We start from the raw sequence: 14,505 nt of genomic DNA on the forward strand, positions 1-14,505 counted from the left end.
TCTGCCCGTCGTGGCATGGAGTTTCAAGGAAGAAGCGAGGACATGGAGAAAGGCACTGTACAGCACAAAGGAAAGGTTGTGGGGCCAGCGCAAGCCTCTGAAGCCCAGGGGGCATCCTTGGCAGCTGCCCCACCCTCAGGTAGGCCTAGGGGACAACTGGGACACTCAGAGCCTTGGGAGATAGCAGAAATCCTCTTGGACGATCACCTCAGGGGATATGCCTGGAGGAGAAGCAAGCAGCTCTCTGCACAAGGAAATGCAAATAGGTTTACAAGTAATCGATGAGGGGAGAGGCTGGACAGGAAAGGAAGGCCTGGATGGCCAGGCCCAACTGAGGCAGAACAAAGAGAGAAGTCCTGTTAGGTGGGACTGTACCCCAGGAGTGTCTTCTTCCCTCTGACTCTGACACCCGGCTCTTGGAAGGGAGATTTTATTCCACATTCTGCAGGGCTAACAGGCTGCCAAGAGATGGCTGCATGCCCCAAGAAGAGCAGCAGAGAGCTACAGGGGCAGGAGGGGCTGGTTCATGAGGACTGCGGGAGCTGGTGAGCAGGCCTGGCAAGGAAAGATGAGGAGGAGTCTGGCTGGGGGTGGGAGAGTGGCAAGCAGGGCTGTTGACAGCGGGGGAGCTTCTGAGGCCAGTCCTATAGCCTGGAGAGAGCAGCTGCTGCAAGAAAGAGGGACTCGATCTCAGGGATCGCTGGGACCTGGTCCCAGCATCCTGCTGGCCCTCCAGCCTCCTGTGTCTCCTGCACCCAACAGCTCAGTGGGGCCTTGAAGTCTTTCTCCTACTGCAGTGCCTTCCTCACCTCTCTTCAGAGTGTGGAGCTGAGGCAGCCTGGCCCATCAATTTCAACAGAGGTACCATACTAATATCAATGTCAATAAGAGGCAACACTGGGTTAGGGGGTGTCTTAGTCTGTTTTGTGTGGCTATAACAGAATACCAAGGACTGAGTAATTTATAAAGAAAAGAGAGACTGGTGTGGTGGCTCACACCTGTAATCCCAGCACTTTGAGAGGCTGAGGTGGGTGGATCACTTGTGGCCAGGAGTTCGAGACCAGCCTGGCCAACATGGTGAAACCCCATTTCTAGGAAAAATACAAAAATTAGCTCGGCGTGGTGGTGTATGCCTGTAGTCCCAGCTACTCAGGAGGCTGAGGCACAAGACTTGAGCTTGGGAGGCAGAGGTTGCAATGAGCCAAGATAGCACCACTGCACTCTAGCCTTGGCAATAGAGCCAGACCCCATCTCAAAGAAAAAAAAAAAAAAGAGAGAGAGCGAGAAAAGAAAAGAAATTTATTTATTACAGTTCTGGAGGCTGGAAAGTCCAAGGTTGAGGGACTGCATCTGGTGAGGGTCTTCTTGCTGCGTCATAACATGGTGGGAGATAAAAGTGCACAAGAGCATGTGTTAGAGAACGAGAGGGGGCCGACTTTGCTTTTATAACAGGCCCACTACCATGATAATGTTAATCCATTCTCCCTTATGACCTCATCAGCTATTAGGACCCACCTACCAACACTGTCACACTGCGGATTGCGTTTCCAGCACATGAACTTGGAGGAACACATTCAAACCACAGCAGGGGGTTAAGAGGTCTCTGTACTATGGATCTGGGAACTCCTCTGTACCACCTTCACAATTTTTTTTGTAAATCTAAAATTGTAAAAATAAAACTTACTTTTAGGCCAGGTGTGGTGGTTCACGCCTGTAATCTCAGCACTTTGGAAGGCTGAAGCAGGTGGATCATTTGAGGTCAGGAGTTTGAGACCAGCCTGGGCAACACCGCGAAACCCTGTCTCTACTAAAAATACAAAAATTAGCTGGGCATGGTGGTGGGTGCCTGTAATCCCAATTATTTGTGAGGCTGAGGCGGGAGAATCCCTTGAACCCGGGAGGCAGAGGTTCCAGTGAGCCAAGATCGTGCCACTGCACTCCAGCCTGGGCAATAGAGTAAGACTCTGTCTAAAAAAAAAAAAAAAAAAGTTTATTTTTTAAAACAAACTAGTTTGTTTTCTAGAGGGAAAACAACAGAGGGCTTCTTTGTGTTGGAACAAGTGCCAGGGCTACCCCTCTCCCTGTCTCTGACCCCCCCAGGGCTCCATTTACCAAGTATCCCAGTTGGTCCCCCAGGCACCCAAGACCTACCCTCTGGGGAACCAAGCTGGAGTCAAGAGCCCCTGGCCCTGGCTGGTCCTGTCTCCTAGAGCTTCCTGCCCCCCATTTCTTCTTTAAGTCCCCCTGTTGTCCCCACCTCCCGCCTGGCTGCTGCTCAACTCAGGCAGCAATGAAGTCAGGGAAGTCTCTGCTTAGTCACAGCTAAGCAGGCCCAGCAGTGATTTGCTCTATTAATTCCTCACTCCAGATCAATCCCTTCCAATGCTATTTTCATTGATTGTTGGCCTCCTCCCCTCCCCCACTCCTCGCCTCTGAGCCAAGGATCCCTCCCATTTATCTCCGTGGCTCTGTTGCTCATGAGGCAGAGCCAGGCTGTGGACCTCAGGGAGTCTCTGTCACAGAAAGGGGTCAAAGAATAAGGAGGTGGCCTGTTCAGCTGCAGAACTGCTTGAGCTGCTCACCAGGCTGATATTCACTCACCCCTTTGCTTGGTGTTGAGGCCAGAGAAAAGGTGGTTGAGCAGGGGGACAATAGTGGGCCCAGAGGTGAGAGGAAAGAGGAGGAAACATTCACCATTTCCTCCACACAGCCTCAGTGAGGGTAGACCAGAGCAGTTTTTACCTTCTCAGATGCAGAAACAAATTATTAAAAGGCAAATCTATGCTCAGCCAACAAAGAGCTTCGCAGCCATCAAAGAGATGATTACACAGGAATTTGATTGATGAATATATTTATGAAAAAGAAAATATTAAGGCTGAGCTGGGACCAGGGGCTCACACCTGTAATCCCAGCACTTTGGGAGGCCGAGGCGGGTGGCTCATTTTAGCCCAGGAGTTCGAGACCAGCCTGGCCAACGTGGTGAAACCCCGTCTCTTCTAAAAAATACCAAAAATAGCCGGGTGTGGTGGTGCACGCCTGTAGTCCCAGTTACTCGCGAGGCTGAGGCTGGAGAATCACTTGAACCCGGGAGGTGGAGGTTGCAGTGAGCTGAGATCGTGTCACTGCACTCCAGCCTGGGTGACAGAACAAGACTGTGAAAAAGAAAGAAGAAAAGAAAGCAGGCAGAAAAGAAAAAGGGAAAGGGGAAGGGGAAGGAAAGGAAAGGAAGAAATTAAGGCTGGGCATGGTGACTCACAACTGTAATTCCAGCCCTCTGGGAGGCTGAGGTGGGAGGATCCCTAGAGTTCAGGAGTTTGAGACCAGCCTGGGCAACATAGGGAGACTCCATCTCAAAAAGAAAAAAAAAAAAAAGGAAAGGAAAGATTAAGACAAGTCTGAGCTTAACAGCAACAGATATAGGAGGATGTTCAAAGGACCAAAGGACAACAGCATTCTCTAACAGGAGTGCCTCTTTCTCCTCCACCCCACATTTCTGTCTCCCACAGTGTCCCGTGATTCAGGAGTCAGTCCATGTATGGTTTCCATGCAGAAGGCACAAGGTTTTAGGAAGGGAGGGGCAGAGTACCGTGAAAGGTGAAGACTTCCCAATAGCCCTCCCTCATCTGGGACCATTTCTATACAGAAAACCGCAAGGCACCATGGCCCAAGGAAGACAACCCGTGATGAGAAGTGTGACCTAAAAATAGAAAGAACATCAGAGTGGATCTAGAAGACCTGAGTTTAAGTGCAGTCTCTACTACTCTTTGTTTTTTGTTTTTTTTTTTTTTTGGAGACAGAGACTCGCGTTATCCAGGCTGGAGTGCAGGGGCGCGATCTCGGCTCGCTGCAACCTCTGCCTCCTGGGTTCAAGCAATTCTGCCTCAGCCTCCCAAGTAGCTGGGACTACAGGTGCACGCTGCCACGTATTTTAGTAGAGATGAGGTTTCACTGTGTTGCCCAGGCTGGTCTCGAACTCCTGAGTTCAGGCAATCTGTCCGCCTTGGCCTCCCAAAGTGCTAGGATTACAGGCGTGAGCCACCGTGCCTGGCCTTTACTACTCTCTTAACTTCCTCAAGTATTGGTATGCTCAGGCATAAAACTGCAGTGCTAACAGCCCTGCACAGCACTGTTGTGAAGCCCAATGAGATGAGGTGGTTTGCACTAAACTTTATTTCTCCTTGAGTCAGTTTTATTTTGTTGTTATTTTAAAAAATTTTCCTACCTTGTATCTTTTTTGGGGGAGAGTGGGCTTTTGCTAACTTCTTAAACACTCATCTCATTCTTTTTAAATCTTTATTATTTACTAATACAGATATTAAAAATCATACATTTCTTTTTTTTTTTTTTTTTTTTTGAGACGGTCTTGCTTTGTCACCTAAGCTGCAGTGCAATGGTGTGAACATGGCTCACTGCAATCTTCATCTCCCAGGCTCAAGTGATCCTCCCACCTCAGCCTGACCAGTAGCTGGGATCATAGGTGTGCACAACCATGCCTGGCTAATTTTTGTATTTTTTTCAGTAGAGACAGGGTTTCACCATGTTGCCCAGGCTGGTCTCGAACTCCTGAGCTCAAGTGATCTGCCTTCCTCAGCCTCCCAAAGTGCTGGGATTACAGCTGTGAACCACAGTGCCTAGGCTTAAAAATCATACACGTCTAAGTTTTATTAGAGTTGCATCCCAAAAGACTGCACAGAGTTTTCACTTATTTTCTGTTTCACATATTTATTAAATCCCATTTTTAAGCTTCTGAATGTTTTGAAATTTCCAAGCTCTAGGATTTTTGTGAGAGAAGTGATTCTATTATTGCCTTCTAATTTTTTTTTTTTTTTGGAGACAGAGTCTCACTCTGTCACCCAGGCTGGAGTGCAGTGGCGTGATCTCAGCTCACTGCAACCTCCACCTCCCAGGTTCAAGCGATTCTCATGCCTCAGCCTCCCGAGTAGCTGGGATTACAGGTGCCTGCCACCACGCCCAGCTAATTTTTGTATTTTTAGTAGAGATGGGTTTTGTCATGTTCGCCAGGCTGGTCTTGAACTCCTGACCTCAGATGATTCACTCGCCTCGGCCTCCCAAAGTGCTGGGATTACAGGCGTGAGCCACTGCGCTTGGTCTAATTTTATTACACTATGATCAGAGATCATGGTTCATCATCTTGCTCTTTTGATATACTGAGACTTGGTTAGGGATAGTATGTGGTTAATTTTCATAAATATTCCATTTGTGATTAAACATGTTTTTTCTAATTTTGGGAAACTAGAGTTTAAAATCTTCTGCTTTGTGGATTTGCCAATTTTGCCTTGTAATTTTGCTTTTTGTTTCTTGCATATTTTACTCTCATAGCATACTGTCTGCTTGTGTGTTTTGTTATTGACCACAACGAGCTTTTCTCCTTCTCTTTTTCTGTGTGAATACTTGCATTGTGTAAGTGTTCGTTCCAGTCCTCACCATGAGGTCAGCTCTTTTGTCCCCAAGTGGACATTTAAAATGCAAGTCCCGGCCAGGCGCGGTGGCTCACGCCTGTAATCCCAGGACTTTGGGAGGCCGAGGCGGGTGGATCACCTGAGGTCAGGAGTTCGAGACCAGCCTGATCAACATGGTAAAACCCCATCTCTACTAAAAATACAAAAAATTAGCCAGGCATGGTGGCGGGTGCCTGTAATCCCAGCTACTCAGGAGGCTGAGGCAGGAGAATTGCTTGAACCTGGGAGGCGGAGGTTGCAGTGAGCCGAGATCATGCCACTGCAACTCCAGCTTGGGTGGCAGAGCGAGACTCCATCTCAAAAAAAAAAATTAATTAAAATAAAATTAAAAAATAAAATGCAAGTCCTAAGGGCTGGGCACAGTGGCTCACACCTGTAATCCTAGCACTTTGGGAGGCCAAAGTGGGCGGATCACTTGAGCCTTGGAGTTTGAGAGAAGCCTGAGCAACACAGCAAAACTCCAAATCCACAAAAAATACAAAATTACAAAATCACTTGAACCTAGGAGGTTGAAGCTGCAGTAAGTCATGATTGCACCACTGTACTCCAGCCTGGGCAACATAGCAAGACCCCATCTCATAAATAAATAAAATGCAAGTCCTAGTCAATAGTCACCTTCTGACTCTGACTGTCATACCTGGGATTCCCTTTCTTGTTTCCTATTCCAGTCATGCATGAAACTTGTTTTTGTTATATTTTGTTCACCTCTAGATGTTCTTAATCAGAATTGTTTACCAGCCCACTCCACCATTGTCCTAGAAGCTCCTTTGTAAACTATAAAGGGCTGTGAAATGGGAACAACATGTTACCACTCAAGCCTTTGGCTTTCTGGTATCCTTCCTTATGGCTGGTGGTCACTGCCCCACTCAGTTCCCTGTTGGGACATTTCCCCCAGTCCTGACATCAGTTATCTGTGTGGATTTGTTTTGCCTGGTTCTTATCAATCCCTTCTGGCCAAGAGCCTTCCGTAAACGCTCCGGGGTCTCTGAACCAAACGTTTAGCCTCCCTGGGCCACGGTTCTGCGTCTCTCCTATAACTGGCACCTTCCTCTTCATCTCTGCCCTCTGCATTTAGAAGCGTCAAGTAAGCACTGGAGGAGTGAGTGAGTGACTGGTTAGGCAGAGAGACAATGAAAATTTTTTTTTTGTTTGAGACGGAGTCTCGCTCAGTTGCCCAGGCTGGAGTGCAGTGGCACGATCTCGGCTCACTGCAGCCTCTGCCTCCCAGGTTCAAGCGCCCGGCCGAAAATATTAAATGTATTTTCTTCCAGTCTTTTGTTCCAGGCTAGGTGCAATGATACCTGGAAGAATGGAAGTTCTCCCAAAGGCACATAGACCATACAGTTGGTAGGATAGTCAGGGAGTCAGGTAGAAACAAAGGGAAGGACTCTTTTAGTAGTACTTAAAAAAATACTCGCCAGGTGCAGTGGCTTACACCTGTAATCCCAGCACTTTGTGAGGCTGAGGCAGGAGCATCAGTTGAGGTCAGGAGTTCGAGACCAGCCTGGTTAACACGGTGAAACCCCGTCTCTATTAAAAATAAAAAAATTAATTGGGCGTAGTGGCGCATGCCTGTAATTCCAGCTACTCGGGAGGCTGAAATAGGAGAATCCCTGGAACCTAGGAGGTGGAGGCTGCAGGGAGCCGAGATGGTGCCACTGCACTCCAGCCTGGGAGACGGAGCAAGACTCTTATCTCAACAACGACAACAACACAAAACTCTTAGCCGGGGGTGGTGGCTCACGCCTGTAATCCCAGCACTTTGGGCGGCCAAGGCGGGCAGATCCCCTGAGTTTGGGAGCTCCAGACCAGCCTGACCAACATGGAGAAACCCTGTCTCTACTAAAAATGCAAAATTAGCCAGGTGTGGTGGCACATGCCTGTAATCCCAGCTACTTGGGAGGCTGAGGCAGGAGAATTGCTTGAACCCAGGAGGCGGAGGTTGTGGTGAGCCAAGATTGTGCCATTGCACTCCAGCTTGGGCAACAAGAGTGAAACTCCGTCTCAAAACAAAAACAAAAAAAAATCCAGTTCACTACATTATTTTATTATTCACTCTGTATAGCTACTTTTACTTTTTTTTTTTTTTGAGATAGGGTCTTCCTCTGTCACCTGGAGTGTAGTGGTGTGATCATGGCTCACTGTAGCCTCAGCCTCCTGGGTTCAAGTGATCCTCTCACCTCAGCCTCCCAAGTACCTGGGACTACAGACGTGCACCACCATGCCCAGATAATATTTTTTAATTTTTTTGTAGAGACAGGGTCTCACTATGTTGCCCAGGCTGGTCTCAAACTCCTGGGCTCAAGTGATCCTCCCACCTTGGCCTCCCAAAGTGCTGGGATTATAGGCATGACCCCCCCTTGCCTGGCCTATTTTTGCATTTTTTTCTAAACCATTTGATAGTAAGTTGGGGACATGATACCCCATTACCATTTAATACTTCTGTGTATATTTCCTTAAAATGAGGATACTCTTCCACATAACCAAATACAACCAACAAAATCAAGAAATTGACATTGATTTGTCCAGAAGGGTATTAAATACTATCAACTAGTCCACAGAACCCTGATCATTCCAAAAATGTCCTTTACAACTGTGATCAGATCCAGGACTGCACGCTGAATTGAGTGACCCAGTCTCTGTAGTCTCCTCCAATCCGTAACTGCCTTCTATGACCTTGACGTTCTTGATGATTTCTGCCCAGTTACTTTATAGAATGTCCTCAATTTGGGTTTTGATATTTCCTTATAAGACTCAGGTTGCATACCTGAATCTGCATTTTTGGAGAAAATTCCATGGAACTGGTTCTCCGTTCTCAGTGCATCATATCAGGAAGGACACCATGTTGTTCCATTCCTGGTGATGTTAATGTTTATCATTTGATTAAGATGGTACCTGCTAGCCAGGTGCAGTGGCTCATGTGCCTGTAATCCCAGGACTTTGGGAGGCCAAGGTGGGGCAGAGGGCTTGAGCTCGAGAGTTCAAGACCAGCCTGGGCAACATGGCAAAACTCTGTCTCTACAAAAAATACAAAAATTAGCTGGGTGCAGTGATGTGTGCCTGTAGTCCCAGCTTCTTGGGAGGCTGAGGCAGGAGAATCGCTTGAGCCCAGGAGGTGGAGGTTGCAGTGAGCCAAGATTGTGCCATTGCACTCTAATCTGGGCAATGGGAGTGAAACCCTGTCTCAAAACAAAAACAAAAACAAAAACAAAAAAAGATAGTACCTGCAGATTTTTCCATTGTAAAGTTAATAAGTACCATGTACTTATTAACAAGTATTTTGTGGGATGATGCTTTGAGACTATATAAATATCTTATTCCTCATCAAACTTTAATCTACTAGTTTTAACATCTGTTGGTTCCTCTTGTCTGGCTTTTTAGTGGAGAATGGTATTTAGGTACCAAAATCTGGGCACAAGGTATGCTTACTGTTATTGTAGTACAATTGCTTCTAGGCCTTCTCAGGGGACAGAGTTGGGAAAACACACTGTATAGTGCTTACAGTTGCACGTTATTATTCTTTTTAATTTAAATTTTTTAAATTTTACTATGTTTTTGAGACAGGGTCTTGTACTGTTGCTCATGCTGTAGTGTAGTGGTGAGATGAGGCTTACTGCAGCCTCAACCTCCCAGGCTCAAGTGATCCTCTCACCTCAGCCCTGCCAGGTAGCTGGGACTACAGGTGTGTGCCACCACACCCAGCTAATTTGAAAATTTTCCACAGGAAAAAAAAAAAATTAAAATTTTTTGTAGCTCAATATGTTGCCCAGACTGGTCTTGAACTCTTGGCCTCAAGCAATCCTCCTGTCTTAGCCTCCCAAAGTACTGGGATTACAGGCATGAGCCACTGTGCCCAGCCACAGATGCATTTTGAATATCCTGGCATGAAAGACTTCCCAGACCCCTTTTCTCTGACTGGAGGGGTCCAGGGTACTTTGATGTCCCCAAGCACATGTAGCTAATACCTCACTCACACCCCTGGAATGAACCTTTGAAATAAGCAAGAATTAGGCTTTCTCTAGTTTCAAATCCAGCCTGCCCCCCACTATAAGCCACACATCCTTGCACTAGCTACTGCTTTTGTAAATGGGTTTGGGACAGTTTTTAATAAAGGCAGCATGTGCTAGAACCCTAACCAACGATTTATCAACATGGACACTAGACTGTCTACTCTTCTAAGTGCTAGGGGTATAGCAGTAGCCGTCCAGATTTCAAACACAATCAACTTACAGTGGGGGTGGGGGGTATAGTTATTCCAGAAAACTTAGGCTAAAGCCAGATGCTGCAATAGACAGTAGGATTTGGTTTTGATCCTCCCAGGAGACTGGGTGAAGGGGAAGCATGCTGATGACTTAGCATACTTCCAACTGAGTAACAGAAGGCAGAGCTATCAGCCAGAGAGCATTCTGGGCTTCTGCCTATATTAGTCCGTGACTGCATGGTGGATGTGCGTCCAGAGTTAACCATAGCCCTGTGAGGCCACTGGCTGCATGTGGCTCCCTGGCCGTGGTACATCAGGATTAGAGGGGTGTGATGAAGGAAGGCCTCCCCGGTCTGGAACTAAAGGGAAACCAGACTCCTCTGGTGGTTCTATCTGCCTGGTGGGGTGCAGAGAGGGCTGTGGTTGAGCTTGGTGGTGTGGTGCCAGGTCCCCTGGGGCAGCATCATCTTTTCCACTGGAAGGGGGAGACAGATGGTAGGAGGAGTGTACTCTGTGGCTATGCTAGGACTGGAAAGTGCTCACCCACCTGACCACCCCTGGCAAAGGTGGGGGCCAGGCCCACTCTTCTCTGGAAGCTGCGGTTTGGCTAGTGAGTAGAGACAGATGTCAAGAATGTGGACAGACTGGCTGGGCGCGGTGGCTCACACCTGTAATCCCAGCACTTTGGGAGGCCGAGGTAAGTGGATCACTTGAGGTGAGGAGTTCAAGACCAGCCTGGCCAACATAGTGAAACCCTGTCTCTACTAAAAATACAAAAATTAGCTGGGTGTGGTAGCGTCTGCCTGTAATCCCAGCTACTTGGGAGGCTGAGGTGAGAGAATCACATGAACCCGGGAGGTGGAGGTTGCAGTGAGCCAAGATCATGCCACTGTACTCCAGTCTGAATAACAGAGTGAGACTCCGTCTCAAAAAAAAAAAAAAAAAAATTACAGGAAGAATGTGGGCAGACAGAGTGAGCAGTGTGTGAGAAGACAGCCTGGGCTGGGAGGACTGGCGTCAGGGAGAGGCCCTGGGGTACCTCTTGAGCAGAAGGGCAAGGGTGATCCATGTGTCCCTAGATGGGGAGGGCCTCCCCCAGACTGTCTAGGCCTGCCTTGGGGGAGCTGGTGAGACCATTTTTTTTCTTTTTTTTTTGAGATGGAGTTTTGCTTTTTTTGCCCAGGCTGGAGTGCAATGGCGAGATCTCAGCTCACTACAATCTCCACCTCCCGAACTCCCGACCTCAGGCGATCTGCCTGCCTCAGCCTCCCAAAGTGCTGGAATTATAGGCATGAGCCACTGCGCCCGGCCGGTCAGACATTTATTGAGCGCTCCCTATGCCTGAGGCTCCTTGCTAGCCCCATGTTTGGCGACCAGGTCTGCTGCTGCCAGGACAGCTAGAGTGGGGCTGGGGTTTGGGGCAGAAGTGGGCAAGGGCAGACACGGGAGCCTAGATCCCTGCAGGGGTGCCACAGGAGGGCAGCATGGGAGGAAAGGCCAGGCGTCTGACTCCACTGCTCACTCACCTGTCCCAGCACCATCTCCTCATTCTGGGCTCCTGTCTGGACCAGTGCCTGGAGAATTCTGTCAGCCTCAAGACTTTCCCTGCCGGAGGCTGTTGGTGGCTACATTCAGCTCACCATGCTGGCTTGGTACCTTGCTTTTTTTTTTTTTTTTTTGAGATGGAGTTCCACTCTTGTTGCCCAGGCTAGAGTGCAGTGGTGCAATCTCAGCTCACTGCAACTTCTGCCTCCCAGGTTCAAGTGATTCTCCTGCCTCAGCCTCTCAAATAGCTGTGATTACAGGCGTGCACCACCACGCCTAGTTTTGTATTTTTAGTAGACAGGGTTTCCCCACGTTGGTCAGGCTGGTCTCAAACTGCTAACCTCAAGTGATCCACCCGCCTTGGCCTCCCAAAGTGCTGGGATTACAGGTGTGAGCCACCATGCCCAGCCTGCAGTGGGATGCTTTCTGTCTTTGAAAAGGCACATGGAATCCAATCATGCTGGCAAACCTTTCTCTTCTTCCAGCTCCAGTGCCAGTTCTGACACCAGGTCCAGAGCTAGGGCCAGATCCGGTGTCAGCTCTACCATCAGCTTCAGCACAAGCTGTAGAGAGTGAGCCAGTTCTAGCACCAGCTCCAGAGCTAGAACCAGTTGTGCCAACTCCAGAGCTACATTCAACTTCAGGAGCCAGCTCCAGATCCAGTGCTATCTCCAGAGCTAGAGTCAGCTCTAAAGCTGGAGTCAGCTCCAAAGCTAGAGCCTGCTCCGGCTCCTATGCCAATGTCAACATTAGTACCAGCACTAGCTCCAGCTCTAGAGCTACAGACAGCTCTGCACCTACTCCAGCACCAACTCTGGCATCCACTCGTGAGCTATAGCCAGATTTAGTGCCAGCTCCAGAGCTAGAAGCAGGTTCAGCACCAACGCTGGCACTAAAGCAAGTTCTAGGTCCAGAGCTAGTGCCAGCTCCAGCACCAGGAGCACAGCTACAGCCAGCTCCATCACTAGCTCCAGCACCAGATGAGAAGCTAGAGCCAGCTCTAGCACCAGCTTCAGAGCCTAGGCCAGCTGAAGTGCCAGCTTCAGCACCACCTCCAGAGCTAAAGCCAGTGCTAGCTCTAGAACTAGCTCCATCACCTGTTCCAGAGCTTGAGCCAGTTGTGGTGCCAGTCACAGAGCTATATTCAGCTTTGGTGTCAGCTCTAGAGCTAGAGTCAGCTCCAATGGCAGTTTTGAAGCTAGAGCCTGCTCCTGCTCCAGCACCAGCCCTAGATCCAGCTCCGGAGCTAGACAGTTCTGGCACCTAGTCTAGCACTAGCACTAGAGCCAGTGCCAGCACCAACTACAAAGCAGGAGCTAGCTCCAGCACCCACCACAGCAGTCATCCCCAAGCTAAAGCCAGAATGAGTGCCAGCTGCAGAGCTAGAAGCAGCTTCAGCACCAAATCCAGTGATAGAGCCAGTGCCAGTTCATCTGTTGATGGACATTTTTGAGCTGTTTCCACTTTCTGGTTGTTGTGAATAGTGCTGTTATGAACACTCCTATAAAAGTATTGGTTGGGGTACCCATCCTTGGTTCTTTTGAGATATGCCTGAATGGAACTTCCAGGTCATATGGTAGTTATTTCACTTTTTGAGGAACTACCAGAATGTTTTCCATAGTGGCTGCACCATTTTATATTTCTGCCAGTAATGTACAAAGGTTCCAGTTTTTCTTTTTTTTTCTGAGATGGAGTCTTGCTGTGTTGCCCAGGCTGGAGTGCAGTGGTGCAATATTGGCTCACTGCAACCTCTGCCTTCCAGGTTCAAGTGATTCTCGTGCCTCAGCCTCCCGGGTAGCTGGGACTACAGGTGTGTGCCACCACTCTGTGCTAATTTTTGTATTTTTAGTAGAGACAGGGTTTCACCATGTTGGCCAGACTGGTCTTGAACTCCTGAACTCAGGTGACCCACCCGCCTTGGCCTCCCAAAGTGCTGGGATTACAGATGTGAGCCACCATGCCCAGATCCAATTTTCTATTTCCTCATCAGCACTTGTTATTTTCTGTTTTTTAAATTATAGCCTCCCTAGTGGGTATGAAATATCTCACTGTGGTTTTTATTTGCATTTCCCTCATGACTAATGATGTTGATCATCTTTTTGTATGCTTGTTGGCCATTTATATATCTTCTTTGGAGAACTGTCCATTTTTAAATTGGATTGTCTTTTTGTTGTTGAGTTGTAAGAGTTCTTTAAATATTTGGGATACTAGACTCTTATCAGATTTCTGATTTGCAAATATTTTCTACCTTTCACTCTCTTGAGAAGTTCTGGCTGTTACTTCCTCAAATATTCTTCCTTCCCCTTCCTCTTCTCTTCTTCCAAGAGTCCCACAGTCTCAGGATGTTGTTCCCCTTGATGGTGTCTCACAGTCACTTAGATTCTGTTTACTTTCTTTCATTCTGCTCCTTAGACTGGAGACTTTCAATCATCCTGTGTTCAGGTTCGCTGGTTCTTTTTTTTTCCGCTTGTTCTCACTGGCTGTAGAACCCCTCTAAGTGAATTTTTTATTTCAGTTGCTATACTTTTCAGGTCCAGCTCTATTGGATTCCTTTACTCCTTTTTTTTTTTTTTGGATGGAGTTTTGCCCAGGCTGGAGTGCAGTGGTGCGATCTCAGCTCAGTGCAACCTCTGCCTTCCAGATTCAAGCAATTCTCCTGCCTCAGCCTCCCGAGTAGCTGGGATTACAGGGGCCTGCCACCACAACCGGCTAACTTTTTGTACTTTTAGTAGACACAGGGTTTTGCCATGTTGGCCAGGCTGATCTCGAGCTACTGACCTCATGTGATCCACCCACCTTGGCCTCCCAAAATGATATGATTTCAAGCATGAGCCACTGTGCCTGGCCTGAATCCCTTTTCATAATTTTTATCTCTTTCTTGATATTCATTTTGTTTGTATGTCATTTTTCTGGTTTCCTTTAGTTCTCTGCCTGTGCTTTCCTTGAGCTCTTTGAGCATATTTAAATGTCTAGGCTTCCTTAGAGACAGGTTCTGTCAACTTTTTTCCTCTTGAATGGACCATCATTTCTTATTTCTTTGTATAATCGGTGAGGTTCTACTTGTTATTGAAAACTAGACATTTGAAGGTCAGGCGTGGTGGCTCATGCCTGTAATCCCAGCACTTTGGGAGGCTGAGGTGGGCAGATCACCTGAGGTCAGGGGTTCAAGACCAGCCTGGGCAACATGGTGAAATCCCGTCTCTACTAAAAATACAAAAATTAGCTGGGCGTGGTGGCATGAGCCTGTAATCCCAGCTACTCGGGAGGCTGAGGGAGGAG

This window comes from Pongo pygmaeus, chromosome 15, assembly GCF_028885625.2.
Source record: "Pongo pygmaeus isolate AG05252 chromosome 15, NHGRI_mPonPyg2-v2.0_pri, whole genome shotgun sequence".
NCBI lineage: Eukaryota > Metazoa > Chordata > Mammalia > Primates > Hominidae > Pongo > Pongo pygmaeus.